The sequence below is a fragment of the Argopecten irradians genome, chromosome 3, assembly GCF_041381155.1.
Source record: "Argopecten irradians isolate NY chromosome 3, Ai_NY, whole genome shotgun sequence".
NCBI classification, from domain to species: Eukaryota; Metazoa; Mollusca; class Bivalvia; order Pectinida; family Pectinidae; genus Argopecten; species Argopecten irradians.
Window position 1 is genome coordinate 50,930,260 of NC_091136.1, and position 25,074 is coordinate 50,955,333.

Below are 25,074 nucleotides of genomic sequence, written 5' to 3' on the forward strand. Positions count from 1 at the left end.
TTCTTCACGCCTAATTCACCATTCACATTTTCAATGGTTCTCCATGTTGTTAATGGCCGCACATGAGAGGAGTCTAGTTTCTCACAGCACGTAGGACAATGGTGTGAGTCACGACCTTGACCTCAGTTTATTAAAGTATACTCTCCAGTGTCCTTCAATGTCTCGTATAAGTAAGAAACTATAATACAAATTGTCTTACGTATTGTCTACGTGTGAAATGAGATAGGATCTAATACACTTGTTAAAATCCGCGTGCTCTTTCGCTTTTGCTGACGCCATTCTGTCACTGTTAATGTCTACAGAAAGAACCCGACATACCATGGAATTGGATAGACACTCTAAGTGTTCCTTCTTCGTTATAAGTGTATCCCTGTCACAATCCCGTCCCAGTACCGAAAATCTAAAGTACCAGGTTCACCCTGGGTCAGCTTAACAAGTTTGACGTTTCAATATGAAATTTAAACGAAGTATATCTAACAATAGTTAATCTAGTCTGAGTTCATCTTCAGGTGTTGAATTACCTATGAGTCTTTGATTGCAAACCGAGACAGGTAATCATCTGTTCGCTCGGATAACATTCATTGTGAGCATGTCCAGAACAATTAGTGTATTACCTGCCTGACAGTAGGCAATGGAAAATGAATAACACCAATGGCTGCTTCAATGACTCTTGCGCTCATGTGATCACATCCATTGCTCTTATCTGTTTTATACGTCAGGAAGGATGTGTGTGCTCGTGATCACAATTAACTATTACTGTTCTAGAAAAAGACCTTTTATTTAATATCCAATTCTGATGCACATTCTCCTTCATCCTGTTACGCGTTGACTTAAGAATAAAGGATGTAGGAAATGCGATGATCAACTCCTGCTTATAGTACCAGTCTTCTACCTCCACAAATACCGTAAATACTATATTGTCTCACCCCAATGGGTAATGTAACACTATGTGTTTAGGTCTGATCGCTACATAGTTGTTAATGTCATAATGTGATGATGTAAATAATAGATTATCAAATTAGACCCATTGGACATAAAATATCAGCACTATGTGCCACCATTGCGAGATCGTAAATTGCATTTGGTTTATTTGAACTTGCTATATACATTAGTATTTTGGCTGAATGTTTGGCTCATTTGGTTCCATTTCAAAACTTTGCATATTTTATAATAGTTGCTTCTGCTTAGCGACCAACTTAGATGGCTATTTGCAATAAGTGATCAGATCTGCCACCATATTGGTAAAGTAATAGTAAAAATAAACAGATTATGCACGGTACTCTTAGATACTTATCTACGAAAAGTAAGCCCTTATCGTTCTGGAAACAAAAGGAGAAACAGATGGAGAAGATCATAGAAATTCAGATAAAAACCTATATTTACGATCGCCGGTAATTTGGTGTCCTGAAGAAGTCTGTGTAAGGTTGAATGTGAGATGTCAAAACTTTTAGCATCAATACGTAACACATTCCAATGCATTTTGATATCAAAGAGTGGTCGTGACGCCAAACATCCTGGAGAAGTGGTGAAGCCTTTGAGGACGGTATAACGCGGGGTGACGTGTTAGCCTTGGCGTATCAATAACACGTTGATACACTGCTGAAATTCCATATCCCTAATCTCGATATTAATCCTTTATCTGCGATTGTTTGAAGAAATGAGTATTAAGAGTTATTTCAAGATAACAAAACCACCTTTCTACTAGCTGTATACATCGCTAAAATCTGTTACCTTTTCAGTTTTAATTTGTCTCTTTTTAAATCGAAACGCGAGAGAGTCGTTCCTCATATTTCTTTTAATTGTGCAAAATGTAATAGAACTGTCATCTCGCTAACGTGTATCGTAATGGAATCTATTATGTTTTATATTTTATGAGTTTTGAGGTAATTTTTCCATCTGGTTATTGGAATAATAAATGATGATCGATTGATTAAACTATAACCGCCATTCTTTATCAGTATCAATGTAGCATTGATATATCATACACGCCATAATCCAGTACAATTCAAGTTAGGGTATCAACCGATGAATTGTACCATTCACGGGAAATGGGTTTAAAGATACAAATCACATTTTGATAAATATTTTATTTTGAACACGTCGACATCATTTGTTCGTCATTAAAAGGAAACTAGTGTAAATATATCGAATGCAAATCCATTCCATTTGGTCTATTTTAAATGTTTTCTTCATATTCAAACAGTGAATTGTGCATTGTTATGCATAACTTTCCAATGTTGCAAAGGATTATTGGAATGTTTCGCTATGTATAGACGAAACTATTCGTCTTTTTACTGAAAAATCATCAATTATGAAATATTGAAATTGATGAGTACTGAATTCCATTTATCTCTAAGATCCATCTGTATGGTGTGATTCCTACTTGGATTCCTTATGGTAGGATAGACATTTGGTTCTACAATTATCGAAATCGGGCATTTACTACATACGATAATCCTGTTCATTGTTTAATAATTCCGGCAATTGCTTTGACATATTCAAGTTTTATTATTAAAATATTATGCATTGTCAATAAAAAATCTCTCGCAAGGAGTTCTCTGTACTTTAATCGTGTTATTAATGTGGAGGCACCAAGAAAAGACCGAAAATAAAAAAAAATGTGGATTTATTGAGGAAAAACCCGCAGACTGCTCGAAAGTTGATATGATCAAAACATTTCACAGGTGTATTTTGATCACCAAAAACCTATGGATCTTTGGTATTAGGTAAACGTTTCTGTTTTATAAGCAGGCAGGGTTACGTAATTAGAGCGTGTGTTTGGCCTAACAATACAGTATCAGTTTCAGAGAGGCCCATTAAATTTCATTAAAAAGTATTTTAGAGGTGGCAGGTTTCGCCCGGCGTGTGATGTTGGTATATGTGGTGGTTAGGGAAGGGGTATTGGATAACCTAATATGGTCTTATATATAGATCATTTCATTGTATACGCTCACATGCACTCTTATACGATTATCATAGACTTGGGATAGTTCAAATCTAAAATGACGTTGCGTTTAATTTCAATTCAATCGCATTTAATTGAATATCAGTTGTTGGGTTTTTTTTTATCATTTTCCACTTTTATGCATTCATTCTAATTTATTTGACTTACTTGCAATAATCTTGTACATGCAGTTTGAGAAAATAAATGCCGTAACTTCAAAGCAAAATGTACATAGTACAAAGCACGTGTGGGGATCTCATGCATCGATGTAGTATGCATTTTATTATTTTTGAAAATGAACCAAAGTTAACCTTGGATTTTGATAGTTGATAATATTTGTTAAAGACTACACTTGAGGCTAAGTACTGCCAATGCAATGCTCCCCTCTCAAACGTATGGTGTATGATAAGAACTGAGTAAACTAAATAAAGTAATGCAGTTTGTTAAAATGCAGTATCGTGAGAATGACCCGAGAATGCACTTTTCCAAAAATCTCTATTACCATATACGTACTACAATTCTAAATTGATACATTTATACCAAATTAAAGGAGACAAAAACGCACACTGATTTGGAACATCTTAGGTACATCCTAATATTTGTATAAGCCTTTACGGACCTCAATGTAAACATACCATGTATGCTCTTATAAGAAGATTATCATTTATTCAACATGGATTTAGATTAGAGAATTTCTCCGGGCCAAGTATAGACATATTTATCGTACCCGGGCCCATATTACATAATGCACGGAAATTCCATGTATATGCAATAGAAAGTTATATATACATGTATATAGCAGGCATTGGTTTTATATAATTACCGACTGGTTTTCTAAGGAATATTTTTATCTTTAAGATTGTCTACATTCGGATTCAATACAATGTGTACTATGGGTACTGGTTTTGAAGACTTTTCGCCGGGTAAAAAAATATATACGGAAACGACAAAAATATTAATTTCACAATATATTAAGAAATAAAGTTTTTGTGTCCTTCCTAAGAGGTAGATTCTGAAGTTAGGTGTTAAAGGCCCACTACCTTTCCGAAACAAAATTAAAAGTTTCTTAAAAACAATGATAACATAATATTTAAGGATGGCCTAAGATGAGGTTACAACACCTAACAAATGCAAGTTTTCTTGCGTAATCGATTTTAACAGTGAAGATTCAGTTCGCTGTTTTGCCGTCTGGCGCAGTGATAGTCAACTAACGCGCGGTAATTATGAAGGCGACGGAAAACATAAGACGACCCGCGTTATGAAAATTAACATTTGATTTATTTCAATTAAATTGTTCAGAAGGTGATGATAGGTGTATTAATAACTGTAAGCTAATAATTTTTGCGACTCTACAAAATTATAATTTTTGTTTTACATTGCCATTTTGAAAATAAAAAGCCGTTTCGGAAGGTAGAGTGCCATTAAGGCTTTACGCTCTCACCATTACAGTATACGTATAGGACGGTTGGTTCGTTCACGAATACCGCCGTAGCATTGGTATGATTAGTGACAACATATTTTTTTTCAGTGGTAACCTTTTTAACATATATTAACTCGTCTGTTATTTAATTGTATGATATTTGTTTGCCCTGAATCCCATGACCTGTAGGTGCGACAATAAATGGAGAATAATTAATTAATATTTATGTCCTTGCAATATCCGGTGTACACATATGCATGCTGCAGCTGAAGCGTGCAGGGCAAGCGTGACATTTGGCGGCAATTTTTGTGAAAATCAGAAGCATGTCGCAAAAGGGTTGTGAAATGTCACCGTGCAAACGTTTACCAATTTCATTCAGACACACATGTACAAATAAAGGTAAGTGTTTTCTAGTGGAACACACGACGTTACGTTGTCGTGGGATTCACACTGATACGCGCTCGTGCACGGCTGTTCGTTAAATGTATTATTTTTGCATTCATAGTTGACAGTTAATTGTGAACGAATTAATTACGTCTACTATTCTTTGGTGTATTCCTAGCTGCAATATTGTTGCTCAAAAGTCTTTTAGACAGATAATGACTTTGTCTTAAGATCGAACGGTATAGTAGGTCTTGTGCGTACAATGTATATTCGTTGTAGTGTATTCCCCTCTCTCCAGGTTAAAGATCAACATATCTAGATGGCACCTTTTCCTTTGCTCAACGATCCTTTTAGCTAAATTCAACCACACCAACTTCATCGCTTACGACTTTTTAGGAATAAGACCTATCTTAAAGGAATAACAACAATTCATGATTCTCAGCCAGCACGATTACTAGTTGAAATGGGCGTCATAATCTCGTTGTCATGGTAATGAACACTAACAATTGCGGTTCTAGATGTTGGCTGCGGTTTATGTTGTGGCTGTTCATCAAGGCTATAGTCCTCCAAAGTGGGTGGTGCCATCCGTTACATGCTCCTAATATGATTTTTAATGCTTTATAAAGACTCCTTTCACCATTTAACATTAATTGTGGAGCCCCTGAATGATACCTACAGAACAAGGGTTTACCACAAAGTTCCTTATTGAAAGGCTAGTGGTTTTATATAGTACACCAGAGGCTCCAGTGATTAATCTACAGGCATGTCATGTACAGAGATTAATCCATTAATTATTCAGCTCGTTTAGACATCATGTCACATTTTATTATGAAGACAGTAATATACAAGCATTGAAATGCCACAATTTCTTCTGAAGAAAAATGAATTTCTTTAATGACTTGTTCTATTCAAATTATATTTAATTTCATAATTTCAATGATATAAATTCAGATGTTAATATACATGCCAAGTACACAGTAGTCCTTGGGTTTTGGACCAAATACACTGCATCCTTCAGCTCGGTCTTTTTATTACTTTTCACAATTGATGAATCTTAAAAGATTTATATTGATATTCGCCAATAGATTAAAGTAAAAATAAATACCAAGTTTATTGAATGTGATAAGGTTTATAGAATTTTGGAACTATGTGTCTTAGACACTTCAATGCAACATTTATTATAATTCAAAAGTTTAACAAAAATGGACTGTGGGTAAAATTCCATAGCCTGAATGTATAGATATTGTTTCTGATAGATTTTATGATAATCATAAGCTGGAGATAGTACGCCATGTACTGTTCGGGGTATAGTATAATTAATTTTATTGAATTTGACCAGATGAATTTTCACATACAGCAGTTTAAAAGAAAGTCATTGCTTTTATCCTATACACTTGCCTGGTAAAGTTTGTATATAAGGAAATATTGAATTTCATATCAAAAATCTTTAATTGATTGGGAATTAGAAACATTATGTTTATTAAACAGAAATATGCATAAAATAACGGTCTTTTGAAGGGCCAAATAAATTTTTAGAAATATTTTAATTAATAAGAAAAAGGTTAATTTAGCTTTGATTCAAAATGAGAACATTAGCTTTTTTAACTCTATATTTCTATTGAGCAAACTATCGATCAAATTATGGTACACATGTATATATACCATTTTACATTTGTTGTGATACATGTTCTCGGCACTGAAGATGTACATACTGACAGTATCAGAAAGTATGTGGCTGATAAATGTACTGAGATACTTGATGTGTTATTGATGAAATATAATTCCCCAGGAGAAACAATTCATTAGATGTGGTTTTTTGTCAAGTGTCACTTGAGCGAAAATCAAGGCTTTTGATCATGTTTAATTACCCCACTGGTGAAAATGTCTAATTTTATCTCTTTACAGAACTGGGTGTATTACCTGAAATCTGTGCACCAGGACAGTGAAAAGGCTTCTTCCTGATACACCATAGATACACAGTCCCAGGAACGAAGGTATACAAATTTTTTGATATTATTAATCGGGGGAAAGGCAATGTACCGAGTGACCCTGCGTGTGCCTAAACATACCTCTCTAGTAGGTGGAGAGAATTCATTGATCAGGTCATTCAGTTTAAACCTGAGAGCGTGAGATGTTTGGGAACATACATATACGTAGTACTTTATAAAGTTATATGACACTTATATTACTTCTCCATCATCACAATATGTTATGGTATATCCTTGGTACAGTCTAAAACAGACCCTTTTCAGCTTTTCTGTGTACTTCAATATCAAATTTGTTTTCAAATATTCTAGTTAGGTTATTGCATTTGCTTTTTATCAATTAGGGTTAGGGTTATGTTGTGGAGTAAATAATTCTCATATATAAACTTCTGGCTACACATGAAAATTCCTCATCACATTATGCATTAAATGGTTCAATGAATTTGGTTCATATTCTTTACATCATGAACTTGGTTTATATCAATTTAGTATTTCATGAACCTGATTCAAATATCACTCTACATCATAAATTTGATTAATATTTTTCTACATGATGAACTTTTAATTATTATTATATATAACATAGCTCGACATCACGATCACAAACTTGATTCATAATTGCTCTACATCATGAACTTAATTCACAATGTCTTAAATCATGAACTTAATATTTACATTCATCTACATCATGATCTTGTTATATATTTAATTGATCTAATTTATGAGCTTGGTATACCGCTCTACATGATGAACTTGAAATAGATGTTTACTTCAATACCGGCCCATGACTATCATTAAAAGTGTATTTGTTGTACTAATGATATGGTATAGAAAGTAAAGATACAGTTTATATAATCTGTCAAGGTTATTCTGACTGCCTGTCAGTATAGCACAGACATGATCAATGATATTTTTTAATATTAATATTTGTATCACACCCCCCACGATTGATCGGAATCAATAAAGAATTAGAAAACGATTCAAAGTCTCTTTTTGTGCAATTTGAAAAGAAACAATAATTACATTGGTGTGAATGGTAAAAGTTTGTCATACATGTCAAACTTATAATGGAACATTCGCAATGCCTTCTACGACTCATAAATCTTTAAAACGGTGACATTGAAAATGAAATAAACAACGTACCAGCGCAATTAAACAGTTGAATGGATTTAACAGGAGGTGTTTATTTGCTCTGAAGATAGGTAAGCAATGTTAAGGACTCGAGTACCTATACATTGCTGTGTTGGTGAATCATTTCTGTTATGTAGATAATGACAAATTGATATAAATATGATATTGATTTTAACTCTAATATATATAAGGAGATAAAAAGAGGATGAGTTTTAAATATCAGTGAATCTTGCTGACATTATGGTGACTTGGATATGGTATTAGAATAAAATGATCAGGTTTACTGCCATTCTATCATAAGATTGCATGATTGTGTAAAGTACTAGTGTATCGACTCACTGTAGTGGATTACATAACTACATGTTACAGGTAAAGTGTCTATGTAACCCGCATTGTGATTGGATGAGTTGATCTAAAAATAGAAGAGAAAACGTGTGTGCACAATAAACCTGTTTTCTTATGGTGAACAGAATACTTCTTTCAGTGAAATACGAAATATAAAACAGTTCTTTTTTACCATAGATTCCTCTGTTTTATGTTAATCTCAAATATAACCACACAGTCCATAATAGCGGCTAAGTTCTGAATCAGGAATGTCAGATAGGGCATCAATGATAGCTAATTCTGTGAACTTTGATAAATACAACGGATTTTTGCGAAGCTGGATTTCATGGCATGAAATACGTACTTGGCAACATTGTACTGTGGAGAGTATGATGGTTGGAAGATTATCCATCACAATTATGTTTCCACGCGCAAACACGGGATTTCCAAAATCATTATTGCTTCGTCAAAGAACTTAATCATTTCTAATGCATTTGAAGTTAACTTCTCCACATAAACCGGCCATGCTTTCTTCTATCACTTGTGCTACGCTGTGTATTCAAAAGGTGTACTACGGAAAAAAAAACCTGATCAAACAGTCATTTATATTTTTACAGCGCAAATTCTATATATTAGCGTTATATTTTTTTTTACAGCGTAATACTTCTATTTTACAAATATTTATTTTCCAGAAGTTTATTTATTTGAACATTTGAAATTGTTTTGACTTTCTTACAATGTCCCGATTGCACAAATAGGGGCCATTTTAAATCGCTGTGTTTTTTTTCGCAGATGCACAATTAGGTTGTGTAACGTTTATATTTATATACACACTGTTAGCCAATCACAATGCGGGTTACATAGACACTTCACCTGTAACATGTAGCGATGTAATCTATAGAACAGCAGTAAAAAGTAAAACAAAGTTTACTGGAGTTATAGGTGAAATTTAAAGAAAGGAATTATACCAATTTAGTTTTTTTTGGCTGAATTTCTATTATAATACATGTGAAATTTCATTTTCATTGTATCTATTGTTAATAATGGATGGTTTTGATCAATTCAGTGTTATAAAATGATGAATTGGACAGTTCTAATTGAGATCTAAAGATGAGATATTTAATGTTTGGCCTTAAACCGAATACACCATTCCAAAACAATGATATTTTTTAGGGTTAAGCCAGTTAAATTTCTACAAGATTAAGGATGAAATTTAATGGTCAAAAATGCCATTAAAATTATTGAATATCAGTTTAATGAAGTTTGGAGCTTAACTAGTCTGTCATTATTGGTATATTTTACCATAAGACTGCTATTAATTTTTGAAATGATGAATTTGAATAAACTCGCTGATTTTTCCAGACATTCGGAGTGGGATTTTAATGTTGGACCAATGTGCTGTACTGTTGTTAACCTTTCCGAGACTCATTACACACCCAGATGAGGGTGACTGGTTTTTAGGTGCATTTTCTGTCCGTTCCTTTTCACCATATCCTTTTAACCTGAGGATATCACTTTCAAATTTTACGATAATGTAATGCTCCTCCCCGCCCCAGCCACACCCCCTCCTAGCTGAATAAAGGTACCCGTCCACACATCCCAAGGCCTAACACTACCGTCCCGTCTCTGGTTTCATCCCTATCCCATAAAGTTGATCTGGGGTCAAATCCGGAGGTTATATTGTATCTTCCCCTTAGGCGTTATGTCACAATTTCTACAGTAATTCACATTTCTTATGCAAATTTTCATTTAAGGGATAAACATTTTTTCAAGGCAATTTTATTTCATAGGACAGGTATCTGTGTTTTCATTTTTCAGACTAGGATGTGAAGAGGGTTTATATGAGATTTCAGTTGTATTTTGATTTAAATATTTCTTAAAAGCTACATGCTTTTCATTTGAAAAGAAATTTACATATTCAATTGTGTAAATGGATATTACAGGAAGCAATAAATAAAATGGATGTAGAAAAAAAATAGCAATTGAATTAAAATTTCTTTCAATAAAAATTCAAATGTGTTTATATTAGCAGGCGGTAATGGTTTAGTGTTTGTACACATGATTACAAAATTATTGTGTATGATGAAGTGTGTTGGGAGGTTACTGGGTCCATAACATTACACTTCCACATAATTCTGCATGTACAATATATACTCCTGGGGCATCTCCTGTAAATAAGCTCTACATATAAAATGATAAGACATCATTCACTTCTAAAGAATAGTATCTTTATTTACCACTGATTAAAAGGAATAAGGGAACCCCGAGTTAGGGAAGGACATTTATGAGTTTATATGCCTATCAAACATATCATGATAGCAAAAGCCATTTAATGACAGGCTCTCCAATATGATGTACACATGTCTTTCTGAGTATAGTATGTGCAGGAGAAATTTGACAGTCAATGTATTTTGTTGTTTTATAGTGCTGCCACATTGAATTATACTGTAGATACAGGCCCGCCACCTGTTAATATTGTACTACCATTGGAGTACACTATTCCCTGTAATATTTAGCCAACAATATTATATATAGCAATTTCCAATTTCAAAGTCTAGTATCACTAACTGTTATGCAAAGTCATCAGCACCTCCACCGCCCTCCCCCTCCACCCCACAAAGAAGATAGGGGGACGTTTAATTGATTCACTGTCTGTAGACATAACAATTGACCAACTACTCCTCCTTATCTACTGGAGGGCTTTCAACGAGAGTTATACCCCTTTGTTACAACATGATATCAGAAGAACTTCTCTTCCTTAACTACTGGAGGGCTTTCAACGAGAGTTATATCCCTTTGTTACAACATGATAGAACAACTACTTCTCCTTAACTACTGGAGGGCTTTCAATGAGAGTTATGTCCCTTTGTTACAACATGATAGAACAACTACTCCTCCTTAACTACTGGAGGGCTTTCAACGAGAGTTATGTCCCTTTGTTACAACATGATACAACAACTACTCCTCCTTAACTACTGGAGGGCTTTCAACGAGAGTTATGTCCCTTTGTTACAACATGATATAACAACTACTTCTCCTTAACTACTGGAGGGCTTTCAATGAGAGTTATACCCCTTTGTTACAACATGATACAACAACTACTTCTCCTTCACTACTGGAGGAATTTTAACGAGAGTTATATCCCTTTGTTACAACATGATAGAACAACTACTTCTCCTTCACTACTGGAGGAATTTCAGTGAAACATGGTAGGAATAATCCATAGTGTAGATGTGTGTAATCTACTTGGTTTATTTTTTTATAAAAAGGCAGGGATATAAGTTGGCCTCTGGGTATTGTAGGATTCAGGCTGGAATACTTGGAGGAAAACAATCGGGCTGCAACCATTACATAACAACTGTGTCACTGTAGCTTAAAGCGTATTTTTGATTAAGCTGCATGGGCAACTCTGAGGTGGATAGTTACTAAATAGAGTAGTCGGTCGAATATCCCAGATACTTAAGTTTCCTACCACCAGTTATGGCCTTTTGGTGACAATTAGTCTGTTTATTATATTTTGACTAAATTGGCCTTTTGGTGACAATTAGTCTGTTTCTTATATTATATTTTGACTAAATTAATGAAAATGTTGCCTAGGATAAATCTTAATTTAAACTTGATATTCATACGTTCCGCCGTACCGCCGTGCATAAAACTATTTCATTCAAACAAACTTCAATTCAAACAACTTCTTCTCAATAACCAGAAGGCCCAGGGTACTCATATTTGGCCTGTAGGATGCTGGGATGAAGGGCTACCAAGTTTGTTCAAATAAATGACCTTGACCTTCATTCAAGGTCACAGGGGTCAAATAGGCTAAAATCCTTTAAACAACTTCTTCTCAAAAACCAGAAGGCCCAGGGTACTGATATTTGGCCTGTAGGATGCTGGGATGAAGGGCTACCAAGTTTGTTCAAATAAATGACCTTAACCTTCATTCAAGGTCACAGGGGTCAAATAGGCTAAAATCCTTTAAACAACTTCTTGTGAATAACAAAGAGGCCTAGAGACCTGATTAGGCCTCTGGCATGCTGGGATGAAGGGCTACCAAGTTTGTTCAAATAGATGACCGTGACCTTCATTCAAGGTCACGAGGGTCAAATAGGCTAAAATCTTTAAACGACTTCTTCTCAAGAACCAGAAGGCCCAGGGTACTGATATTGGGCCTGTGACATGCTGGGATGAAGGGCTACCAAGTTTGTTCAAATAAATGATCTTGACCTTCATTCAAGGTCACAGGGGTCAAAAAAGCTAAAAAAAAAATAAACGACTTCTTCTCAATAACCAGAAGGCCCAGGGTACTGATATTGGGTATGTAGCATACTGGGATGAAGGGCTACCAAGTTTGTTCAAATGAATGACCCTGACCTTCATTCAAGGTCACAGAGGTCAAAAAGGCTAAAATCTTTAAACGACTTCTTCTCAAGAACCAGAAGGCCAAGGGTACTCATATTTGGCCTGTAGGATGCTGGGATGAAGGGCTACCAAGTCTGTTCAAATAAATGATCTTGACCTTCATTCAAGGTCACAGGGGTCAAATAGACTAAAATCCTTTAAACATTTTCTTGTGAATTACTAAGAGGCCTAGAGACCTGATATTAGGCCTCTGGTATGCTGGGATGAAAGGCTACCGAGTTTGTTTAAATAAATGACCTTGACCTTCATTCAAGGTCACGAGGGTCAAATAGGCTAAAATCTTTAAATGACTTCTTCTAAAGAACTAGAAGGCCAAGGGTACTGATATTGGGCATGTAGCATGCTTGGATGAAGGGCTATCAAGTTTATTCAAATGAATGACCTTGACCTTCATTCAAGGTCACAGGGGTCAAATAGGCTTAATTCTTTAAATGACTTCTTCTCAAGAACTAAATGGCCCAGGATACTCATATTGGACCTACAGCATGCTGGGATGAAGGGCTACCAAGTTTGTTCGAATGAAGGACCTTGACCTTCATATAAGGTCACAGGGATCAAATAGGCTTAAATCCTTTAAACAACTTCTTGTGAATAACTAAGAGGCCTAGAGACCTGATATTGGGCCTTTGACATGCTTGGATGAAGGGCTATCAAATTTGTTCAAATGAATGGCCTTGATCTTCATTCAAGGTCACGGGGGTCAAATAGGCTAAAATCTTTAAATGACTTCTTCTAAAGAACTAGAAGGCCAAGGGTACTGATATTGGGCATGTAGCATGCTTGGATGAAGGGCTATCAAGTTTATTCAAATGAATGACCTTGATCTTCATTTAAGGTCACAGGCGGCAAATAGACTAAAATCTTTAAATGACTTCTTCTCAAGAACCAGAAGGCCCAGGTAACTGATATTGAGCATGTAGCGCGCTGGGATAAAGGGCTACCAAGCTTGTTCAAATGAATTACCTTGACCTTCAATCAAGGTCACAGAGGTCAAATAGGCTAAAATCTTTAAACAACTATGATGTATTGTACTAATAGTCAGATGACCGTTAAGGCCCATGGGCCTCTTGTTTAATGTGAGTTACATTGTCCTGGCATCCAAGCGTGCATGCTCAGCTTAATGTTTTGCAAATATTATTATTAAAACTTCCTCTGTTGTAATTTACATAACAATTATGTAGAAAGCCATATAAAGCGAGCTGCAATACATGTCTTATTTAATATTTATAGTTATTTAAAAAACGGAATCATAACAGTTTTGATTTGGAAATGTTGGTAATAATTTAGCCACTTAAACTTTTAAATGTGCCATTATCTATTTTGTGCTGTGACAGTGATACATTATTTTCCATTAAGGTTTTCCTTGATTTCGCCCATGCTGTGTGTCTTCTATAGCTGTTTGTTAATTTATGGTTTCCTGAGGACCCAGATTACAATCAGATCTCCCTATTAGATCCAATCATACCTGCTGCAGTGCCCACCTTCTACAAAACACAATACACTGCTCCAATAATTTCTACAAGGTTTTTTTCTCATCTTTCATGGGCGATTGCACCTCGAAGAAAGACTTGGTAATTCCAAACCTGTTATTTGATACTTCAAAATATAATTTACAAGGAATTTAGATTTTTCATTATGTGTAGATATAATGTATGTATTATCATAAAAGTTTGTGGATTTTTTTTTCTTTATTTAATGTCATTCATTTAAATGAGTATTAGCCAATTATGAAAATTACAGTTCCCTATCAAAGAAGTTTTGTAACGACCATAATTTTGTAAAACATTTTCACTTGTAAAGTTTTGTTAGCAGGCATCCATACTTATAAATACGACGATATCATTTTCTATCAATGGAAGTGATTTAAATCGTCATAAATGAAAATAACATCAGCAATTTGATATGAGAATAAATTTTCCCTTTACTGTCTCAAATTTATGCATATTGATGTTTATGCTTTAGTCAATTTATTTTGATTTGAATGCGGTTCAGGTTTCGTAATGATTGAATTATGGACAGGGGTAGCGTTACTAAATTACTTTTATTCTTTTGGAGGTTAAAGTTTATAAGCTTAGGTCTGTAATCAGTTTAAGCACTATAAGAAAAATAAAAAATGCAGAGCTGCATGAAGTCAGTTCTGTTTTCAGGCCCTAGGATCAGGGAACAGACTTTAGTCTAAAACAAACTTAAATTTCAACTTAGCCATTCACAAATGATGTTACAAAACATTACCTCAGATCTGATTGGCTAAGCTAAAACTTAAGTCGAAGACTGTTTCATGATCCTGGGGCATGATGTGAAATAGCAAAAGATTACAAATGAAGCTTATAAAATTACACCAAAAAAATTCCCACTACCTGCAAAATCTGGTGAAAGCAAATAAGTTTTGAATATGAAGTTTTAGCTGTATAGTTAATGTTTTGTTATGTTTGCTGTATGTATCATAAAATCAACCAATTTAATATCATAAAATTCCATTTTTGGTCATCTTATATGACACAGATCTGTACATGATTACCTTGTCATCTTGCTAAGTCGACTATGCACTGTCCTCAGACTTTTTGTATTTCAAACTTTTTGTCAAATTCTTGCAGTTCATGGGACTTCAATTCTGCTTGTTGGCTTTGTGTCAAAATTGCTTGCATGTGAAATGTCTTTTTAGGTCATCTGACTGAAGGTCAGGATGACCTGTTGTCATCGTGTTTCGTCCGTCGTCGTCCGCCATCAGCCGTGCATCGTGCATAAAGCTATTAACACAAAAGCCTACTTCTCCTAAACCCTTGAGTGAATTACATCCATATTTGGTGTGAAACATCCTTGGGGAAGGGCAATCATATTTATATAAATGAGCCTGGTCCGATCCCTAGGGGCTGAGGGGTAGGGCTCCAAATGGGGAAATTTTCTTAATTTTAGCTTTAAAATCCTACTCCTCCTTCATCCTTGGATGGATTTCATCCATATTTGGTGTGAAACATCATTGGGGATGGACAATCATATTTTATATAAATGAGCCTGGTCCCGCCCCTAGGGGCTGAGGGGTGGGGCCCCAAAAGGGCAAATATTCTTAGTTTTAGCTTTAAAGTCCTACTCCTCCTTCATCCTTGGATGGATTTCATCCATATTTGGTGTGAAACATCATTGGTGACAAGCAATCATATTTTATATAAATGAGCCTGGTCCGACCCCTAGAGGCTGAGGGGCGGGGCCCTAAAAGGGCAAATTTTCTTAATTTTAGCTTTAAAATCCTACTTCTCCTTCATCCTTGGATGGATTTCATCCATATTTGGTGTGAAACATCATTGGGGAAGGGCAATCATATTTTATATAAATGAGTCTGGTCCTTAGGGGCTGAGGGGTGGGGCCCCAAATGGGCAAATTTTCTTAATTTTAGCTGGCCCACTTCCTGTTTTCAGGTTTCTGTCTCCGATCTCAATGAAAATTGGTCTATAGGGGTTTTAATTGATGCCGAACAACATGCAAACATTTTCGAAAAGATTTTGGTATTCCAAGATGGCCTCTTACCCACTTTCTGTTTTAAGATTCAGTCTCCGATCTCAATTAAAACTGGTCTATAGGGGTTTTAATTGATGCCGAACAACATGCAAACATTTTCGTAAAGATTTTGGTATTCCAAGATGTACGCTGGCCCACTTCCTGTTTTCAGGTTTTAGTCTCCGATCTCAATGAAAATTGGTCTATAGGGGTTTTAATTGATTCAGAAGGGGGAACTTTAGGTGAGGACAATCATATTTTATAAAGGACCGAGGTAAGACCCATGGGGATAGTACGGCAGAGGTCCAATATGGGAGCTTTTCTGAAATTTGGCTTTGAAATCTGACTCCTCCTTATATTAATCCTTGAATGGGTTACAACCATATATGGAAGAAGGGCTACCAAGTTTGTTCAGCAAATGACATTTCCCTATTTCAGAAACTTACATATTCAACTAAGGAGTTCCTTGTATTGTTTATATAAATCGTTAACCAATACTTTATACTGTGACTTTGTTGTTTTGTGCCATGAGTCAGATGACCGTTAAGGCCCATGGGCCTCTTGTTTTCTTGTTGGATGGAAATCCAAGATGGTCAACATGACCACCAATTTGAAAACATTTTTATTTTAAAATTTTATCAAAAAGTTATAGAGATGGTTTTCTGCTCAAACTTGTCTAAACCATTTTTAACAAATATTGGTAATTTTTAACTGGTTCTTGATAGTGAATTCTTATTTTTATTATTTTCAAGACCATATATGAACGCATTGTTCTGTCAGATAACCATTAAGGGGTCTTCAGGTCTTGTTGCACACTGGTAATTAAACTATTTTATCTTCATTGACAAACTAACTGATCAGACTAGCTTTGACAAGACTTTAGGGTGAGTAGAAAATATTTGGCACACTTTTCTGGCTCTCCATATCTACATATTAATCAGACAAATGATTTAATGCTGACATTTCCTATCCATTACCAAACACCAGAGATGATTTCAAATTAATTTTGCAGTAAACTGATAAATAAATGTAAATTTATTATGATTATTTTGTAGAGAACTTAAGTATACGTATATGGCTATAAATACACAAAACCATGCATTACCAAAATATTCCATTAGTGTCAAGTATCAGATTAGACTTTAGGGGTCAAAGGTCATCAACATTATGTTGAGCTGCATGTGCACCAGGCTGTAATTTCACAGATTTACTATGGGTGTAAAATAATGGAAGAATTGGAGATGTGAGATCATATGATTACATATAATTTATCTATATTCTTTTAGACAATGGTGGGCATACCCGATATCTGACAGGTAAGGGGGGGGGGGGTAAGGTGTAGAGCCATGGTGACATCTGGGTGTATGACAAAGTAAACCTAAGGTATAAATATCTAGATATATTGTGTCACAGACGGACTTTGTTTTTTATGTTGATTTTTATATAAACCACGTGTAAATACCTGTCAATCATTGTAAGCAATTGTCCTTATGTTCATGTCCCAATTTAGCACACCTGCATGAGTAGTTAATTAATAGGTGTGACCTTGAATAACCTCAGATTTTATAAAATCGGGTGAGAAAATGTCTTGCATTGCCTCCTTATTATTAGATTTGTAATGAAGATTCTGGGCATTCCTTAAAATAAAACTGTCATACAAGTATAATTAATACACATATATAAATATAAGCTAATACTGCAAATTGTGGTATCTTTACATAGAACATATAAAAAATAACTGAACCCGGAGTAAAAGTAAGGAATATGTATATATCAATATGACATAATTGGATTTGCACAAAACAATAATTTCTGACAGATATCCTGATAATGAAAAATTGGTTTCCATTGTGGTATTCAAAGGTGTTCTGCCATACTGAAGTCGTATTGGTAACCTATGTGGGATGTTGCCAGGTACTGACCGTTGGTTGGTAGATTTTCTTTGGGTTGTACTACTTCCCTCCATCTTGATAGCCTACTTGTGTTCTTAAATTAATCAGGCTGTTAATATGACTATTTTGTAATGTTCTTCGATAAAATTTGATTTCAGTCAATTTCCACAAAACATGCACATTGGATTGGTGAAAATTCTTTTCCAAATTAAATCACTAGATTCAAAAGGTACCTTATCGAATAAGTGGGGAAAAAAAAACTATAACTTATTGGTACGCTTTATGGTCCAAAGTTTCTCAGCATTATGCTGAAATTCACCTTGATCTGGAGGCCCATTAGACATTCTATTGGGGTCTTGATCTTTGTAAAGGTCAAAATATCTGGATTCAGTTCTATGAAGTTTTTGACTGACGACCAAATCTATAAACAACTTCTTGCTGTGCAATATTGTTAAAATCATCATAGAAGAATGAATTGTGTACAATTTAATGCATTTAAATTACATTAATACTGTGTAACAGCTAGGGCAATACTGTTAACAAGTAAAATAAAGATGTAGTTGTTCTTTTATTTGTATTCAATATAACTTTTGTGATTTTTTATCCTTTCAATGCCAATATTTCTCATGTCAATTTTCTAATATGGAACAATTGTTATCAGCTTTAAATACATTTCAAATGGGATAATTGGTGTGACAATTTAATTTAAATGGAATTATCGTTAAGAAGATCATGCAAACCTATCAGATAGGAAGTGTATTACTATACCCTTTCTTTTGTAGTGTATTGTAATGCATAGGAGTCGTTTCACAACAACTGCTTATTAAACAAAGCAAATCACTTCCAGGATAATTTGGAAGTTCAATAGTGATTGAACAATGTCTGAAATTAAAAAGAAGAATTATCAGTAAGCAATGACACTGCAAGTTTCCATATGTATTAAGTTGTGGAGTCATTGCCTTGATGTTATCATTGTAAAATGACTGGAGTACTTATATTTCTATATCTAGTAATCTATAACCCCTATGATTATAATGACCATTATCATCTTATAGCACCAACATTCATATTTAGAATTAAAAAAAAAAGAATGCCCTATGACAAATCATCCATATAGCATAGCAACTAATGGCAGAAGATTAACATAGGGATGGGGGAAGTCTGGGACCACACTGATACCATTAATCTTATGGTAGATATATATATATAGGTACTTTATCAGACATTTATATTCTAAATATCACAGGATAAGGTCCAATGCTGGTTTTATGTGATCCACGATCATTCATGCCTTCAACTAAAATTACATTTTATAAAAAAAAATCTAAAAATAAAAATAAATTTGAATAATCTGAATGTGCTTTCTTTCCTTATCAAAGTGTTTTTATATTAACTTTTTAAAGGGTGTAATTTTATTCAAAATTGTAGTTTACAGACTATATTTATAAAGCAATAAAATTGGAAGATCTTTTAAGATTAATAGACCTATTGATATCGCGATCTGCATTCATTTAACCACCGTTTCCATGTCATTACGGAGAAAAGGATATGAAGCAAAAAAACAGAAGAAATACACAAAGTGAGTACTGATTGACAAACGTGCATGTTTGACGACAGTCATAATAGATTGGGTTTTGACGTCCACCATAAACTGTATCCAATACATATGATGCCTTGAAGAAAGTGTTACACATAGATTGCTATCACATAATTGCTACCTGTGAAATGTTTACGATATGGACGTGAAATATGTCTTTTTCTTTTTAACAGGACGTTTTGAGGGTTTGTTATCTGATTTGGAGGAACTCTTTGAATGTATAGCACTATTAAAGGATTAAGGCAACCTGGATTGGGAAAATAATTCTAATTGCCTGTCAGTGATAAATTCGTATTATTTTTCAGTATTTAAGTGTTGAACAACAGATCACATGGACAGGTAATGATAATTCTGAGCAAAGTATCAGATTAAATTACAGCATGTATTAGTATGGCAATACTCAGCTGTATGGTATACCAGTAGAATCTGTCAAAGTGAAATGAATTGGGACAAGCTGTTCTTATCCTAATGGTGTACAGACGTAATCAACTGTATTTATGGGCTACTGAATTATTGATGATCAGTATATATTGGCCAAACCTCATGGTAAAGTGCTGATAAAGCAATGATGGATGTTGAGGTAGAATATTGGATAAAATTCCAGTAATAGGTCGAAAGTAAGACATCAACTGATTAAGAAGTTATCTTTTATTCTTATAATATATATAATTAAGATGATTGTCATCTTTCTGGATGTCAGTTGCTTGTGTTTGTTAAACCTCACAAGATAGCAATTAAATAGTCACATTGATAATGGAACAACAGTTGTCATAGGAAGTACAGTATACTTATGAAGATTTCTTTCAACCATGTTAGGGGTTTTCCTGACCAATGCTTGGTTATTTCAGTGAGGCTGTTTCATAACTTTTATTGGTCTTTTTTTTTAATTTGTAAGTACAAAATTCCATGGAAAATCTGTGGAAAATAGATATGGAAATAAAGTTTTAAAGTTTCATGGAATTTCCATCCATGGAATTTCCATGAAAAGTCATCTAGACATTTTAACTGGATTATAAACACCATTCTTTAGTTTATAATTAATGTATTAGGCTATTTTTCAATACACATAAATGTTTTGCCATAGGTAATAAAATCCCTCTATTCTTGTTATTGAAGAAAATCTCTTTATCTAGAAATTCTAGCTGAAAACATATATGACACCACTTCAATTTGTACTTCACAAAAACACTTGAAATCAGTGATTTAATTGGAAAGAAGAAATTTAAGCATCTTGTTAAAAAGAATCACTTGTCAAAGACATTTTAATCTTTTGTTTGTCCATTGTAGAAATCTCTAACAGTGATCTACAATGTCAGTTAATTTTCAGTATAGAATATCAGCAGATAACAATTATAGGACTTTGTCAGAGATCACCACAATATCAGACCCAGGAAACTTCTACTTGTAAAATACTTTTGTTTGAACATTTTGAAAAGAAAGATATTTGTAAAAAAAAAACTAATAACAAATACACTGAGATAAGATCATCTAGTTTTAATTGTGTTGAAAAGAATTTTAAATGTAGTGCAAACAAAATAATTGAATGCATTACCTGATGTAAGTTGTCCGCGGCAACACTTTAATTGTTCACTATTTCCGTGCCTTTTAATCATATAGCTAACAAAAATGACATTGGTTTGGCCGTTGAGATATGTCTTTTCATTAAATTCTATCTTAACTCTATTTTAAGATCTGTAGTTGCGTTTGAGTATTAGATGTGAAGTGATATTTGACTGGTTTGTCACGAGACTCTGCTATTCACATAAATCCCACTATAGGCACTTCCTCGATTTCTGTTATAGCGTTCCATCAGTTCTACCCTTGTTCCAGGAGCTCCCCCATATCAGAAGTACCGACAAACTGTATAAGTACTGTAAAATTAAAGGAGAGGGTTGTCAGTTCAAGTATTTTGGCCTGTGTGTGTTAATCTACTCAGCTCAACACTAGTCGCCTTGTCTCCATGTGTTGATATTCATCAATGTTAGATACAAATTGTAGTTTTGAAAACTTGATAGTCCAGAATCAAACAGAAGCTAATAACGGGTAGCAGACAGTAATTTTCAAGGTTGTTTATAAATTTGCTGATTTCGCAATCAATTATCTTGATTATTTATCTATAAAGGAAAAGGTCATATCAAGTCTATTATTTACACAGGTTTAGACTACAATTGACAACTTGAACTCATCAAATTATAGTTATTAGAATTTTAAGCATGGCACTGCTGACTTCATGTTAGCAATTAAGGAAGCAATGAAGACTCTTATGAAATATTAAGAACAGCTGAAGACACATTCTTGTCTGCTCTTGAAAGTATGTTCAAGAATAATTCATCGACCTGTGCTTTAGATAAAGAACAAAACTCTCTAATTTATTAAATAAGAACTTGGGAGAGACTATGATTTGGTCATGTGTTACTGTTATTAAATAAGAACTTATTTTTGCAGTATGAGACTATGATTTGGTCATGTGTTACCGTTATTAAATAAGAACTTATTTTTGCAGTGAGAGACTATGATTTGGTCATGTGTTACCGTTATTAAATAAAAACTTAGTTTTGCAGTGGGAGAGACTATGATTTGGTCATGTGTTACTGTTATTAAATAAGAACTTAGTTTTGCAGTGAGAAAGACTATGATTTGGTCATGTGTTACTGTTATTAAATAAGAACTTAGTTTTGCAGTGGGAGACTATGATTTGGTCATGTGTTACCGTTATTAAATAAGAACTTATTTTTGCAGTGAGAGACTATGATTTGGTCATGTGTTACCGTTATTAAATAAGAACTTATTTTTGCAGTGAGAGACTATGATTTGGTCATGTGTTACCGTTATTAAATAAAAACTTAGTTTTGCAGTGGGAGAGACTATGATTTGGTCATGTGTTACTGTTATTAAATAAGAACTTAGTTTTGCAGTATGAGAGACTATGATTTGGTCATGTGTTACTGTTATTAAATAAGAACTTATTTTTGCAGTGAAAGACTATGATTTGGTCATTGGTTATTAAATAAGAACTTAGTTTTGCAGTGGAGAGACTTGATTTGGTCATGTGTTACCGTTATTAAATAAGAACTTATTTTTGCAGTGGAGAGACTATGATTTGGTCATGTGTTACCGTTATTAAATAAGAACTTATTTTTGCAGTGAGAGACTATGATTTGGTCATGTGTTACCGTTATTAAATAAGAACTTAGTTTTGCAGTGGGAGAGGACTATGATTTGGTCATGTGTTACATGTGTTACCGTTATTAAATAAGAACTTAGTTTTGCAGTGGGAGAGACTATGATTTGGTCATGTGTTACTGTTATTAAATAAGAACTTAGTTTTGCAGTATGAGAGAGACTATGATTTGGTCATGTGTTACTGTTATTAAATAAGAACTTAGTTTTGCAGTGAGAGAGACTATGATTTGGTCATGTGTTACTGTTATTAAATAAGAACTTAGTTTTGCAGTATGAGAGAGACTATGATTTGGTCATGTGTTACTGTTATTAAATAAGAACTTAGTTTCGCAGTATGAGAGAGACTATGATTTGGTCATGTGTTACTGTTATTAAATAAGAACTTAGTTTTGCAGTATGAGAGAGACTATGATTTGGTCATGTGTTACTGTTATTAAATAAGAACTTAGTTTTGCAGTATGAGAGACTATGATTTGGTCATGTGTTACTGTTATTAAATAAGAACTTAGTTTTGCAGTGAGAGAGACTATGATTTGGTCATGTGTTACTGTTATTAAATAAGAACTTAGTGTTGCTGTGAGAGAGAGACTATGATTTGGTCATGTGTTACTTTGCTGTGGGAGAGACTGATTTGGACATGTGTTACTTTGCTGTGAGAGAGACTATGAGTGTTGCTGTGAGAGAGAGACTATGATTTGGTCATGTGTTACTTTGCTGTGGGAGAGACTGATTTGGACATGTGTTACTTTGCTGTGGGAGAGACTGATTTGGACATGTGTTACTTTGCTGTGAGACAGACTATGATTTGGTCATGTGTTACTTTGCTGTGGGAGAGACTGATTTGGACATGTGTTACTTTGCTGTGAGAGAGACTATGATTTGGTCATGTGTTACTTTGCTGTGAGAGAGACTATGATTTGGTCATGTGTTACTTTGCTGTGAGAGAGACTATGATTTGGTCATGTGTTACTTTGCTGTGAGACAGACTATGATTTGGTCATCTGTTATTCTGACTGAGTACTAGTTGTGTGGTAATTGTTAACTATTAATCAGACCACACACTAACTGATGCACTGTGTTATGACATCTACAGTACACTTCACTGATACTCTCTAGGTACACCTGTCGCAATTCGTCCTCACGCTTCAAAGGTCAACAGACCAAAGAATGCAACACAATGCACTTTTTTTATAACACCCCAAACCTATATGCCATGGAATTGGAAACGGCTCATGTTTGATAGATGTCATTTTAATTTAGCATGCTGTTTTGGGCACCTCTCCATGGATCGGAAATCTTGATTAGTGATAACCCTTTGTTTTTTGTTGTTGACATGTGTAGAAATTTACAGCTACCATTAAAACGAAAACAGAACTAGAAACTATTATGTTAGTATGCTGTTTGTCCTCAGAATGTTGGATAGGTTTTTGGTTGACAGTAATTCCTTGTTTAGTTTTGATGAGGTGGTTTAAAGATTATAATGAGTTTTAACTATGCTGAATGACTAGGATCTTGATTTTCATGAAAAGCCAGTGACCCGTCATGATGTTTTCCTTGCATATTTGAGGTCTAGATGTAGATGATTTGTTTAATGTCAATGTTAACCATTATCTGAAAATCATTGTCTTTAAGTCAAGGCTATAATTGTGTTGATAGGCAATGCAATTATGACACAACTTTTGTGAGTCACCTGCATTGGATTATCATCATGATCAGATACCTTTCAGAGTTTTTACACAATGTTAGTTTCTAAACAGAACCACTGTTACATGCAGCTCTGAAGTTTTTCCATTGACAAAAACCAAGAGTGTTCCGAACCAAGAATGCTTAAGACAACATAAAATACTGTAAAATATTTTCCATAATGAACAGTTGTCTGCCCTTGAAAGTAGATTACAATATTACTTGGCATAAGTTGGTAATTTTCACATTTTCATGAATAATTCTCACAAAGTGACAAAGCATTGGAGAAAAATTTAATAAAGATATCTAAATCAGTCTCCAAATAGGACATAATTATATTACAATCATCAGTTGAGGCTAAGATAAAGAGTACATAAATACAAATGACTATCACTACTACAGTTCATTCAAGTACACAGAACTAAGATGTTGTGTGGTCTTCAATATGAATCCTTATCTCCAGTTCTTTGTCTACTCAATCGTTAATGTCCCTAGAAAATCATTAACAGTAGAATTAAGTATTATGTTTACTAGCTGGTGTAATTACAGCTGATATTTCTATAGGTGTAAAAAACCACCTGACATGGTGTTATCAGATAAGTTACAAACTTAAACACTGCCAT

At 34.3% G+C, this 25,074-nt stretch overlaps 1 long non-coding RNA gene across 1 annotated transcript in view; it reads left to right on the plus strand.

Annotated features, from left to right (window-relative positions):
• Positions 1-4,599: 4,599 nt before the first annotated feature.
• LOC138318970 (uncharacterized) overlaps positions 4,600-25,074 on the plus strand; it is an 84,051-nt gene continuing 63,576 nt past the window's right edge. The window contains exons 1-2 of the long non-coding RNA XR_011207932.1: positions 4,600-4,763; positions 6,654-6,742. This is a non-coding gene — a long non-coding RNA (uncharacterized lncRNA). The remainder of the gene's footprint in view (positions 4,764-6,653; positions 6,743-25,074) is intronic.